Below are 14,111 nucleotides of genomic sequence, written 5' to 3'. Positions count from 1 at the left end.
CCCGTGACCCGCCCCCCAGCCCCGGTTCATCCCGTGACCCAGCCCCCACCCCTGGTTCATCCTGTGACCCATCCCCGGTTCATCCCGTGACCCAGCAGCCACCCCTGGTTTATCCCGTGACCCACCCCTGGTTTATCCCGTACTTACCCCCAGCGCTGGCACCTCAGTGCTGCTTTTCTATTTATAGTCGCCTTGTTGTAAGTTGAGCATAATTTTACAATCTGCCCAAAATTCCTTTGAAAAGCATATGGGTGTGTACACCCTAAATGAATAAAACAGTGCGATTTGGTGAAAGGTAATGGCTTGTTTATTTTCCTTGCCATAAAAATGCTACAATCACCCTGAGTGTAAACCTGGCAAGCAGCTTACAGGGCAGCGCCTCACTTGGCTCTCCTGTGCACTCCGCCCGGGGTGTGATGTTTGGAGATTTGCATACGAGGCTCTCAGCCAGGAAGGAAATGGCCAGGAATCCCAGAATGCGGCACCGATTTTCCCCATGTTATCTGACTCCTCATATTCCCTGAACTGTGTGACCACTGCCTGTAGTTCAGTCTGTAATCAAATACTTTGTAAAGACTGTCCAAGTGATCCCAGATCCAAAAGGAAACTTGTCAGAAATGCGAGGCCGTAGATTTGCTAGAGATGTGACGCTTGTTAGAGATGTGAGGTTGTAGGCTTGTTAGAGATGGGAGGTTGTGTGCCTGTTAGAGATGGGAGGCTGTAGGCTTCTTAAAGATGTGACACTTGTTAGAGATGTGAGGCTGTAGGCTTGTTAGACATGCAAGGCTATAGGCTTGTTAGAGATGAGAGGCTGCATGTTTGTTAGAGATGTGAGGCTGTACAGTTGTTAGAGATGTGAGGCTGTAGGCTTGTTAGACATGCGAGGCTGTAGGCTTGTTAGACATGTGAGGCTGCAGGCTTGTTTGAGATGGGCGGCTGTAGGCTTGTTAGCCATGCGAGGCTGCGGGCTTGTTAGAGATGGGAGGTTGTAGGCTTGTTAGAGATGTGAGGTTGTAGCTGCAGTTTTCGTTTTTCTCTGCCTGACGCCATCACCTGTCGCTGAGAGATCAGAAATCTCTCTGTCATCATACGGTGTTTTCTCTGCGTCTGAAGTTACAGCCACTGTAGCTACTTCTCCTGGGTCCACTGCCCTGAGTCCCCTCACAACCCACCCAGCAGCTCCTTATTTCTCCTGGTCAAGCCTGGGTCCTGGATGTGACATCTTTTGACGAAAATCTTTTTTATGTATCTTATTTATTTATTTATTTATTTGTTTTTGAGACAAGATTTCACTCTTGTTGCCCAGGCTGGAGTGCAATGACGTTATCTCGGCTCATTGCAACCTCTGCCTCTTCGGATCAAGCGATTCTCCTGCCTCAGCCTCCCAAGTTGTTGGGATGATGGGCATGCATCACCATGCCCAGCTAATTTTGTATATTTAGTAGAGACAGGGTTTCACCACTTTGGTCAGGCTGGTCTCAAACTTTTGACCTCAGGTGATCCACCCACCTCGGCCTCCCAAAGTTCTGGGATTACAAGCATGAGCCACCGTGCCTGGCCTCTTGATGAAAATCTTCCAGCTTCTGGGGCTTGCTCTAGAACAGGAATGAAAAACCATGGATTCTGGTGAGGTAACCAACTGAGGGCCACTCAGAACTGAATATCACCTAAATTTAGAATATGATCTTTTTTTTTTTTTTTAACAAGATCTATAAAACTTTCCATGCATCCACTTTTTGTTTAACAGCTTTACTAAGGTATAATTGACATACAATAAACTACATAAAGTGTCAATTTGATGGTTTGACATGTGCCCACACTGGTAAAATCACCACCATAAACAAGATAAAGAACAATTTCCATCCATCCAAAGATGTCTCCTTCACCTTTGCAACACCTCTCTCCTCCCAACCTCCAGGCAGCCACTGATCTGCTTTCTGTCACTATTGACTAATTGGCATTTTCTATAACTTTCATAGAGATGTAATAATACACTAACTACCTTTCTTTAGTTTGCCTTATTTCACTCAGAAAGCAATTTTGACATTTATCTGTGGTTTTACATGTATCAGTATTTCATTCCTTTTTAGAGCTCAACTGTGTACCATTATTGTATGGATATACCACAATCTACTTATCCCCAGACCTGGTGAGGCACATTGAGTTGTTTCCAACTTTGATACTAATTTAACACCTCCAGGTTTCTTTGATTAGGATTAGCATGGTGTATTTTTGCCCAGTCTTCTATTTATTGCTTATTTGTGCCTTTATATTTAAAGTGTGTTTCTTGAAGGGGGCACACAATTAGGTTTTGGTTCACTTGTTTTTTTCAACCTGACAACTTTGCTTTTTAATTGGGATATTTAGATCATTTACATTTAATGTGATTGGTGATAAGGCTAAGTTTAAATATACCATTTTTCAGGCCAGGCACGGTGGCTCATGCCTGTAATCCCAGAACTTTGGGAGGCTGAGGTGGGCAGATCACTTGAGGTCAGGAGTTCAAGACCAGCCTGCCAAATATGGTGAAACCCTGTCTCTACTCAAAATACAAAAATTAGCTGGGTGTGGTGGCACACGCCTGTAATCTTAGCTACTGAGGAGGCTGAGGCAGGAGAATCACTTGAACCTGGGAGGTAGAGGTTGCAGGGTGCCAAGATCGTGCCATTGCACTCCAGCCTGGGCAACAGAGTGAGACTCTGTCTCAAAAAGTAAAATAAATGTACCATTTTCTATTTGTTTCTATTTGTCCTATCTGTGTTCATTCTCTTTCTCCTTTTTTTTTTTCTGTTTTCCTTTGGATTATTTTTCTAAGATTCTATTTTATCTCTTTTGTTCAGTTTTTAGCTATTATTCTTTGTTGTGTTAAATGATTGCTTTAGGGTTTACAATATACATCTTTGGTTTATCACCACCTACCTTCATTGATATTATACTAGTTAAAAACCCTACAGCAGCGTCTTCCATCTCTTTCCTCCCAGCCTTCCTGCTATTTCAGCCATGCGTTCTTCCCACATATGCAAAAAACCGCAATTACTTTTGCACCAACCTAATATAATCCCATAGCACATTGTTAATTTGCTTCCCCCGTCTTAGGGATGATTGTCCTATGTTGTCTGATGTCCAGTGTCTTGAAAACCTTTGTTTCCTGTATTGTTTTCTAGTTGGTTTGAACTCACTTTTCTTTTTTTTATTATTTTTAGACGGAATCTCATTCTGTTGCCCAGGTTGGAGTGCAGTGGTACGAGCTCAGCTCACTACAAGCTCCGTCTCCCGGGTTCACGCCTTTCTCCCGCCTCAGCCTCCCGAGTAGCTGGGATTACAGGCGCCCGCCACCACGCCCGGCTAATTTTTTGTATTTTTAGTAGAGACGGGTTTTCACCGTATTAGCCAGGCTGGTGTCGATCTCCTGACCTCATGATCTGCCTGCCTCGGCCTCCCAAAGTGCTGGGATTACAGGTGTGAGCCACCGCGCCCAGTCTCACTTTTCAAAATAACTCTCTATTCATTTGTGTGTATGCCATGTGTGTTCACTATTTAAAAAAAATTAGAAGCTATAGAAAACTAAAAGTTAATAAAGTAAAATCCATCCCAAATCTTACTATCTAGAGCATCGTTAAGACCCAATTACATTTCAGCCCAGTCACTTTTCTGTGCATGTAGAATATTCCTCAGACAATCACAAGATACATCAATTTACATACGTAGATCTTGATTTTTTTCCCTAACATCACATAGAGAACATTTTTCCATGTCATTAAAACTCAAATTGAAGTATCATTTATTTATAACTTCTCACTTGTTGGGTTTGCATAATTGACCATTTTAGCCGGTAGAATTTCAGGTTGATTGGTACCGGAAGGTGAAAATGGATCAAGGGAAGAGAAACCGAATTCTAGAACTAGACTCAGGTGTACATGGAAATGGCATATTACAGAGAGAGACGGCATTGCCAGCCCATAGGAAATGGATGATTCCACCTGAGGTTGCATGAGAACCTGCTGGGCATTTGGAGAATGGTAAGCTGGCACCACAGTTCGTTCTTTCTGCCACTGTGAGTGGTGCAGAAAAACGAGTCACCGTTTAAAATCAACGGATTGCTGGGCCACTTTCTTCCCTCCTCCTTTGCCTGCTAATCCCGCCCTCAGGACTCTCCCCTAGCATCACCTCCTCCAGGAAGCCTCCCCTAAGCCGAGTGCTCTCTCTCTTTGGGGCCCATGGGAGCTGACGCATCTGTGGTGTGTGGGGCAGAGATCAGGAGCTCTCTGAGAGCAACGTCCAGTCTCCTTACTGCTGTGTCTCTGCACCCTCGAAAGCAGAAGCCTGGCTGCTGCTCACACTGGCTTGGCCTTGCCTGGGGGTGAGAGGCCCTCGCGGCTCCCCTGTCCAGGGCTCAGGGCAGTGGGAATCGGCATGGAGACATGCTGAGGAGGCTGTGTCTCAAACACGAGTAATGGACGGGCTCCTGTGAGAGAAAGGGAACGGCTTTGTGGCTCCCAGGGAGGTTTGTGACTTGGAGTCTCTCTGCTGGTTCAGAGCAGTGGGATCTGAAGCTACCAGAACTGAGGGAGACAGTCCTGACTTTACCAAGATGTCTCACATCAACTGCATCCCAATCCAAAGACAGATTATTGTGTGGCATATTAAAGTGGGACAAAAAGTGGTATTTATTCCTTGGAAGCCAAGGAAACCTCTTCACTGTACATTTCTGGCTGATGAGCACCAGCGAGTCGGCACCTGTGGAGACGGGAGGGAGGAGGCGCCATGTGCAGCGTCCTGGCGAGGCTCTGCTCCCAGTGCGAGGCGGCCTGTTCGGGCAGGGCTGGACTCGTTTGCCTGCACTGGGCAGACACAGCATGAACCCACAGAGCACAGCCCACGTGGAATCCAGCACTGGCGGTTTGTCCTGCCACTGTCCCGCACTTCCAGCCCCCTTCTTGGTGGGAGGCATGACACCAGCCCTGACACACAGCAGGCAGGTGGGGCGCCAGCTCCTGCATGCTCCCACAGAGCCAGGGCTTCCTCCAACCTGGTGCCTCAGCCTCAGGCAAGCAAAACAAAGGCAGCAGCAGGTGGGAACCCCGTTCCTGGCCATCGAGCCCCACAAGCTATGGGGTAGCCTCTCCTGTCTCAGTTACCTGGGAGCAGGCAGGGAGTGTCACAACCGCCTTGCATTGGATTCATAGTGGCAGGTGGTCCAGGGGTGGGCCGCCGTGGGAGGGTTGTCCTGGACAGACCACACCCAAGGTCGTGGGCCTGGCTGCCTGGCCCCTGTGGCCCTGCCCATCTCCTGTGCCAAGACCCCCAGAGAGGGGGCAGTGGACTCAGGTCTGCGGCTTCTGAGGACTGCACAGTTTGCACCCCCAGCCCCACGCTATCTGGACAGGCTGCAGCCTGGGTCTCTAGGAGGGGGGCTGGCCTGCGATGAGGGGTCAGGACAGAGCCATCTTTGGGACCGCTGCCTCCTGAGGGCCCATGGTGGTTGCCCTCAGGCCGCCCAGTGCTCATCCTGTCCACTTGCGCGGTCAGTGCCCCACAGTACTCATCCTGTCCACGTGCCCGGGTCAGTGCCCCCATGCTCATCCTGTCCCACTGCCCGGGTCAGTGCGAGCTCCCAGTGGCTCATCCTGGTTCCACTGCCCGCGCGGTCAGTGCCCCCCAGTACTCCGTCTGTCCACTTGCCCGGTCCAGTCTGCCCCAGTGCTCCATCCGTGCTCCACTCGCCGGTCAGTGCCCCCACTGCTCATCCTGCTCACTGCCGGCGTCGTGGCGAGTCCGCTCAGTCCTCGTATGGCCCGCGTAGCTGCCCCAGTGCTCATCCTGTCCACTGCCCGGTCAGTGCCCCCAGTGCTCATCCTGTCCACTGCCCGGTCAGTGCCCCCAGTACTCATCCTGTCCACTGCCTGGTCAGCCGGCAGCCATTGTCTAGGCCTCCAGGCTGCAGCCCCCACTTTGAAGCAACTCTGACACCAGAGCAGCACGCCTGGTTCCCACTGGCCAGAGCCTAGTTTGCCCGCTTTGGTTATGGAAGGGGAGCAGCCTTGACCCCGGCTCCTGACGTGGTCCAGAGGAAGAGCCTGGCCCCTTCCCACCTCCGAGAGCAGCTTCATGGGCTGCTGGTCTGGACGGTCCAGCCAGCACCCCCAGGGGAGCCTGGGTCACAGAGGAGACCCCACGGTGCTGATGAGAAAGAGGGTCCTCCGCTTCGGTTGTCATAGATGCAAAAGAGCCCTCTTTCTGTGATGGAAACGTCCAGTCCCCAGAATACTCCAACCTGCACTTATAGGTAGCTCCATCCCCTCACCCTGCATTTGGAGAATGTCCTGGAGGGCCAGGGTGGGCAGGGCCTCGGGGGCAGGGGCTGTGGCACTGACCTGTTCCCCCCAGAGGCTGCCCTGCTGCTCCCCCAGGGCCGTGTGGGCAGGAGGGAGGCCCCCCGTCTGGTGAGGTCCTCGTGGCTTTTTGGAGACCGCCTGGGGAGAGTCCCTTCTACCACCTGGGCCTGGGCCTGATTTTCCCTTCTGCCTGGGGGTCTCCAGGTGCACTCTGAGGGGACCCTCACCCCTCTGAGTCCAGGTTTTAAACACGAGGCTTCCCAGCCCCCATCCTGTCTTTGGGCAGAGGCAGCAGCAGGTGGGAACCCCGTTCCTGGTCATTCAAGCCCCACGAACTGTGGGGTGGCCTCTCCTGCCTCAGTTTTCTGGGAACAGGAAGTGGGTGTCGCAACAGACATAATCAAGTGTCACAAAGTCCAAGCCCCATAATTCCGTGAACTTTATTGGTAGGAGGGGCTGTCTTCTGAGTCGCTCGCCCCATCCTTAACCCGGTTTTGGCCCCAGTATATGGTGCCCCAGCCGAGAGCAAGGCCATTCAGGGATTAAGACATCCAAGCCTCAGCCTCCAGTCGGGTAAAGGGCAGAGGACGGCAAAAGGCCATCCGGAGACCCCAGGGCTGGCCTCACAGGGCAGGGCAGCTGGTGTTGGAGTCACAGCCTGGCGCTAGCGCCACTTCTGAACAAAGCCCCTGGCTGGCACGGTCATAGGACTACCCAATGTCAGTGCTGGGACCACACAAGGACGGGTGTGACCTCAGGGTAGACTCCCCTTGATAAGCCCTGGCAGCTGCTCCAGACCCCGGCAGGGACAGGCAAAGTCACTTTCCCTGACCTCCTCCTTCCCGGGCCTTCCCGGGCCTTCCCGGAACTCCCAGAGCCACCGTGACCTGCAGGGGCCAGGACAGGAGGAGAGGAAGCTTGGGGCTGGAACAGGAGCTAGCCTGCGGGGTAGTAGGCACTCCCCCAGGCTCCAGGGCTGCTTGTGCGGGTGGGCCAGGGTGGAGGCCCTGCCTGTGCTCCCTGCAGCCCCAGCAGTCCCTCCTCGGACGCTGGCCTCGAGAAGAGCCAGGGAGGCTGCTGTGCTTTCAGCTGCTGGGCCCTAGGGGAGCGAAACCCCTTGGAAGAGCCTGTATGAGACGAAGGCCTGAGGCAGATAAGTGAGTGCTCTATGGAAGGCCCCACCTAGGATGCTGAAGGACAGTCCCGTGAGCACCCAGGACCCACTTGCGGACGCGGCACGGACGCCAACCGCCAGAGGCCATGGCAGAGGCAGCTTCCCTCTTCCCCCTCCACAAAGTTGCCACATTCTGTAAAGTCAGGGGTCAGGGGGCCACTGTGGTCACCAGGAGCCTGCCCTCCGCCCCGCCGTGTGTCCTGCAAATCTCGACACCTCACAGTCTCCAGTGGGCCTGGCCCACCCCATGGAAAGGGGCACCAGGGTGCCTAAGGCCCCCCGGAACTCAGGCCGTTGGCCGCATCCAGCCTCCAGGCTCTGTCCACTGAGGTGGTTGGCCAGTGCTGACCCACAGGTCATAGGAGTCTCAGGCCTCAGGCCCTCAGCCCAGAAGGGGAGACGAGTCCGGCAGCATGTCTGGTGGGAAAGGGCCTCTAACTGGCTAGTTTGAGTGGCACTGAGTAAGGCCTGGCTAGCAGGGCCCACGGGTCCCAATAGGTCGTCTGGCTGGGACCCCCACACCCAGAACTCCTGTCCCACAGAGCTGCTTTTCTCACAGCACATACAGCTGCGTTCATGCACAGACAGGACCTCATGTGTCCAGAGTTTGTTCCTTCCGGTGGGTTTGTGGTCTCACTGACTCCAGGAAGGAAGCCACGGACCCTCATGGTGAGTGTGACAGCTCTTAAAAGTGATGCAGACCCAAAGAGTGAGCAGCAACAAGATCCATTGTGGAGAGGGCAAAAACAAAGATTCCACAGTGTGGAGGGGGACGGGAGTGGGTTGCCGCTGCTGGTTGGTGGGGGTGGCCAGCTTTTATTCCATTATTTGTCCCCGCCCATGTCCTGCTGATTGAGCCATTGTACAGTGTGCTGATTGGTCCATTTTACAAACCTCTAGCTAGCCACAGAGTGCTGGTTGGTGCATTTTTACAGAGCATTGATTGGTGCATTTTACAAACGTCTAGCTAGCTACAGAGTGCTGATTTGTGCATTTTACAATCTTCTTGTAAGACAGAAAAGTTCTCCAAGTCCCCACTCGACCCGGGAAGTCCAGCTGGCTTCACCTCTCACTCAGGGACCGGGTGAGGAGATGCGGCTGAAGGTGGCAGGGCAGGACCCAGGCTGCCCAGGTTCCTCAGAGCTGTCCTCGGCCGCTCTTCCCCTCCGGTGGGTCGGGGAGTCCTGAGCAGCACAGGACCTGGGGGAAATACAATGACAATCCCCTGGTCTGCAAGCAGGTGGCAGGAGACGGGCACCCCAACATGGCCAGTGGGCACCCCAACATGGCCAGCAGGCGGGGACGCTGGTTCCAGTGGCTCAGCCCCTCCAGCCCACACCCCAAGAGCATTGGCCTCCCTGGTGGTCTCCTGGCCCTGTTTGGGTTTTGTGCCTCACCAGGCTTATGTGACATCCAGGACCCGCCTCAGAGCCAGGCCAGACAAGGCCCCTAGAGAGCTTCAGGTCCCACAGCCTGACTGGAGGCAGGAAGGAGATCCCTGGGGGGTGTGCACTGCCTTGAGCTCTCCTGAGGGGATGCCTGGTGTGCAGAGGCCTGGCCCCGGCACCTCAGCGTGTGAGAGCAGGAAGCTGCTGTGTCCTCGTTTGCTCCTGTCCTCCTAGCCCAAGGAATGCACAGCGGGGCCTGGGGCGCTGTGTGCTCGCTCTCGGGGATGGAGGTGCCAGGCTCCATCTGTGAACCTGCATCTGACCCAGCCCTCTGCTAGGGTGGCGCCCGCCCTCCCGACTCTGCCTGTGTGATTTTAAAGCCTATGAAAATTAAACGAGGAGTGGAAGTGGAAGTGAGGCCGGCTCTTCCCACGGCCTTTTGGGCACAGCACAGGGGTGGGGCTTCGCGGTTGCATTTACTTCCCCAAACCTTCACCTCCTTCCAATGAGCAAGGCCAGCTAGAGGTAACACGGTTGTAAAATGATTTCCAGATCTTCTGAAATCCCCGACAGGATCCTGTGGTCTGGAAAGCTGTTGCGGTGGCCTGGACCGTGGGCTCAGAGGATGGACAGGCTCCCACCCACGGTCCCATTTGCCAGTGGTTCCTGGCAGTTCGTCGCCCCCTGACTGATGAGGATGTGGTAAACCGCATGGGGCTGAGGAGACGACTGAGCCTGGGTGCAACCTTGGGCCTCCTCTGAGCCACCAAGGGACGCGGGGCCAGGCAGGGATCCCCATGGGTGATTTTTCCCAGTGTCTGTCCTGGACCCCCCACCCCAGGCTCCAGGCAACTCGGCCGTGGGCCCTGCCCAGAGCCCCCCGGGCTCCAAGGGCACTACAACCTTCATGGGCCAGAGCTGCTGTCCCAGGCCTGTGCTCAAGACCTGGCCTTTGTGTCCTGCCCTTGTCCTGGGGACCTCAAATGCCCACAGGGTGATGCCCCAGAACCCGTGCACCCTCCTCCTAGCCTGGCTCCCTCTGGCTTCCGTTACAGCCTCAACCCCAGGCTCTGCTCCTCCTTGGGCCTCTCCAACTAAGCCCAACGCCAGCTCCCACTGTTGTCCTGTTTCCCCACTTTACCATTCTTGGGACAGCAGCATCTGGCCCCTCGAGCGGTGGCACCTTGGCTTCTGCTCAGCACTCCACCTGTTCCCCTCCATGAGGCGGCTTGAGCACACTTACCGGACCCACCTGGCCCTGCAGCCCAGCCTAAGCCCCCGCTGCTGTGGTGCTGAGACCCTCCCCAGCCCCCTGCAGCAGGCTCCTCCCCTGGACCTTCCTCCACAGGGGACCCCAGACACACCAGGGCCCTCAGCCAACACCTTTCTGCGTCCTCCCCAGGTCCCTGCACCCCGCACACCCGCCTGCTCCTCTCATGCCAGGGCCTCGGCCTGTCCCTCTGCCCCTGATGGCTTTTCTGTCACCGCCTAGGCACGTTCAGCCGTCCTCCACTGAGCGCTCAGAACACCAGACCCTCCCTCCCGCTGTCCCGTGCCTCTGTCTCCCGCTGCCAAAGCTTCCCCATTGCACCCGAGCTCCTCGCACTGGCTCTGCCACATGGAGCAGTCCTTGTCCCTGCAGCAAGCAGCGTCACCAAAGCCTTTCTCTTGACACAGCTGCTCCTTCTGGGGTCCAGGAGATTTGGGCTGAGGAGCTGGGATGTCACTCGTGGGGTCTGTGGGATGTTCTGACCTGAAGTCTCCCAGACCCTCCCTGAGAGGATGACCCAGACCCCAGCCCCGAGGTCGAGGCCTGGTGCAGCTCAGGGCTCAGTGGGTCCCAGGCGGGAGCCACGCCCCCAAGCCCTGTGCACCCAAGCCTGGAAAGTGCCCTCGGCAGAAGGAAGGACCCACAGGGTCGGAGCCGGGCCACCCATGGAGGCTGTGCTCCCAGGGGACACACCGGGGCCACTGAGGGCTGTCAAGGCAGGGCCTAGGCATGACCTTGGTGACATAAAGCACCTGAGGAGATGCAGTGGGAACGCCATGTGGTGGGCACGCAGTCTTTTCAGAGATGCGGTGGGAACATCGGCTTTTCAGAGATGCTGTGGGCACGCCGGCTTTTCAGAGATGCTGTGGGCACGCCGGCTTTTCAGAGATGCTGTGGGCACGCCGGCTTTTCAGAGATGCTGTGGGCACGCCGGCTTTTCAGAGATGCTGTGGGCACGCCGGCTTTTCAGAGATGCTGTGGGCACGCCGGCTTTTCAGAGATGCTGTGGGCACGCCGGCTTTTCAGAGATGCTGTGGGCACGCCGGCTTTTCAGAGATGCTGTGGGCACGCCGGCTTTTCAGAGATGCTGTGGGCACGCCGGCTTTTCAGAGATGCTGTGGGCACGCCGGCTTTTCAGAGATGCTGTGGGCACGCCGGCTTTTCAGAGATGCTGTGGGCACGCCGGCTTTTCAGAGATGCTGTGGGCACGCCGGCTTTTCAGAGATGCTGTGGGCACGCCGGCTTTTCAGAGATGCTGTGGGCACGCCGGCTTTTCAGGGGCTTTTCAGGGTCGTCCTTGCCCTGCACGTGGGACCAGGCCCGATGTTCACCCTCTGGAAAAGTGAGCGACCGCAGGTGTCAGCCAGTGCAGGCCCCTCCCACGCCCCAGAGATGGGAAAAGGGGCCTCTCCCCGCCCTCAGGCTCCTTCCTCCTCTGCCCAGGGCTGGGAGCTGAGGTCGGTGCCTCAGACGCCTGACCTGCCCCTTCCACCTGAGAGCCTCAAACAGAGCGGGCGGCGCCGACTCCAGCAGCGCAGCCAGAGTCCTAGGAAGGCACCGAGGTTGTGCCATTTTCTCCCAGCCCCACCGAGGGCCTGTGCTTGAGCTTCTCACTGGCAGCCCCGTCCCCTGCCTGCAGCTGAGGGTGATGCTCCCTCCCCCGCCCCAGCCCCAGCCCCAGCCCCAGCCCCAGCCCCAGCCCAACCCCAGTGTCATCCTCAAGAGGCCCCGGGTTTGCCACGCCCATCTTCCCCATGCCCCGCCCCAGGCCCTGTCCAGGCCCCGCCCCCTCGAAGCCTCTGCACCAGGCCCTGTGATGAGCAGGAGGGTCTGTGAGGAGCTGGGGAAAGTGGTGGGGCCCAGAGGCGAAAGGGTCCCAGCAGGGCACCTGCTTCCCACCAGGGCTGTGTCTGTGCAGACATCAGTGGGGGCTGCAGGCCCTGACCTCATCCCAGACCCTCAGATCTTACCAGGCAGCCCAGGGTTGGACACAAGTGTCCCCCCACACCCACCCCCAGGTGGCCCCAGCCAGCCCCAGGCAGGAGAGCCCCTTCTTTGACCTGTCCGGGGCACCCCACGCGACCTGCCCCTGGGGGAAGGGCAGCACCCCATCCTCAGTGACCTGGAGGGCAGCTGCCTCACCCCAGCCCAAAGCGCACAGAACCCCCCAGGCCAGCGCAGCCCTGTGGCCCCAGGCAAGCCCTGCAAGATGGATGGGAAACCTCGCCCTCGCCAACCCCCTCCCCAACCCCAGGCCAGAAGAGAAGGCAAGGAGGGCAGTGAGCACAGCAGCCCCTCCAGAGGAACCAGGACCCAACCCAGGAGGCAGGCAACCCACTCGACAGGGAGGGGTGCAGAGGGAGTGGGGGAGGGGTGCAGAGGGAGTGGAGGAGGGGACCAAACCCTTCCTGACTCCTCAACACCTCCCTGCTGCACCAGGAGGTTGTGCAGAAGAGCTGGCATGTCCTGCAGAGCCTGCGGGTCACCGAATGTTGAGAGGAGTGGGATGCTTCCCTCCTGGCTGTGTCCGTCCAAGGCTGAGCATGGTCCAAGCTCCTGTGACGCCCTGCACTGCACATTAGGACCCCTCAGTTGCACACATTGTTGCTTTTATTATTATTATTGGGGATGAAATCATAGCACGTCTGGGATGGCTTCAAAGCCATCCTGGAGAGAAGGACGGGGCAGCAGGCCCAGGAGGGAGATGGGCATTAGGACAGAGGGTGCCTGAAGTGGGTGCAGCCTGGGAGGCTTCTCGGAGGAGGTGGCTCCGAGCTGATATCCCTGAGTCAGGGAGGATCCAAGGCCTGAGAGACCATGACCAGAAAGTCAGGAGAACCAAGACTACCCCGCTCCAGGGTGAAGGGCTGGGAAGGAGGCAGAGGATGAGAGCCACGGGCCCAGAATCCAGAGAGGCCGTCCCAGCTCCAGCCCTGCCATGAGGCAGCATGGAGGCCTCGGTGACCCTGGCAGAGCCATGTCGTGGGGACAGATCAGTGAGAAGACGGGAGGCGTGGGCATCCAGGCTGGGCCTCTCTGGGTGGAGGGAGTAGGGGCGCAGGGGAGGGACGCAGAGCAGAGGCTGAGGCCGTGGAGATGGGAGGGAGGCTGGGGCTTGGTGTGGAGATCACGAGCGGATTTAGGGGAGGGGAGTGCCCCCGTGCTCTCAGAGTGGGTGCTGAGGGACATCAGGGCAGCTTCCCAGAGCAGGCGAGTGGCCCAGAGGGGGAGCCTGGCCCGTCAGGGAGGCGGGGGCTCTGCAGAGGCAGCTGCCGACACAGCCAGGACAGCCCCCTTGAATGGAAGCCTCTGGGTGGCTGTTGGCAGTGCGTGGTGCCCAATATCATGTCTACATAAACATTAATTAGCACCAGTTAATGAATAATTTCACACCCCACAGTGTCGCCCAGTGCGGAGCTGTTGCTTGATAAGGATTTAATGAGAAGGACAGAAAAGCACTGATTGATAAGAGCCTTCCCTTTTGTGATCAATGCCGAGGTCACGGGTGGGGAGGGGCTGGGGGGGCACAGCGGACACACCTCGGCCACACACCTAGGACCCGCTGCAGGGAGCCCCGGTGCCCAGGTCCTGGTGCAGCCCTGATGCCTGCACCCACCCCATTTGGGAAGGGGCTTTGGTGGCCCCTTCAGTGACAGCTCTGCCGGGGATCCCATTACTATCGATGTTTTGTGCAGACTCCAGCCATGGGGGGCTCGTCCACACAGCGACCTCAAGGCCAGCACCCCGACATGGCAGCTTTTCTTTCTTGGCTCACAGACAGCACTGGGAGGCAAGGTCAGGGAGTCAGGGATAGGCAAAGTAAGGCAGTTCCCGGGCACAGGCAGCTCCCTTCCTGCAGGCCCATCACTGTAGCCGGAGAGGGCAGAGGCGTCATCATTGGGCTCACCTCCCAGCTCATCTGAGAGGCCAGGTGCGGCTATCCA

The sequence above is a fragment of the Rhinopithecus bieti genome, unplaced genomic scaffold (genome assembly GCF_001698545.2).
Source record: "Rhinopithecus bieti isolate Rb0 unplaced genomic scaffold, ASM169854v2 scaffold_2453, whole genome shotgun sequence".
Classification (NCBI taxonomy): domain Eukaryota; kingdom Metazoa; phylum Chordata; class Mammalia; order Primates; family Cercopithecidae; genus Rhinopithecus; species Rhinopithecus bieti.
Note: the sequence above shows the minus strand (reverse complement) of the source record.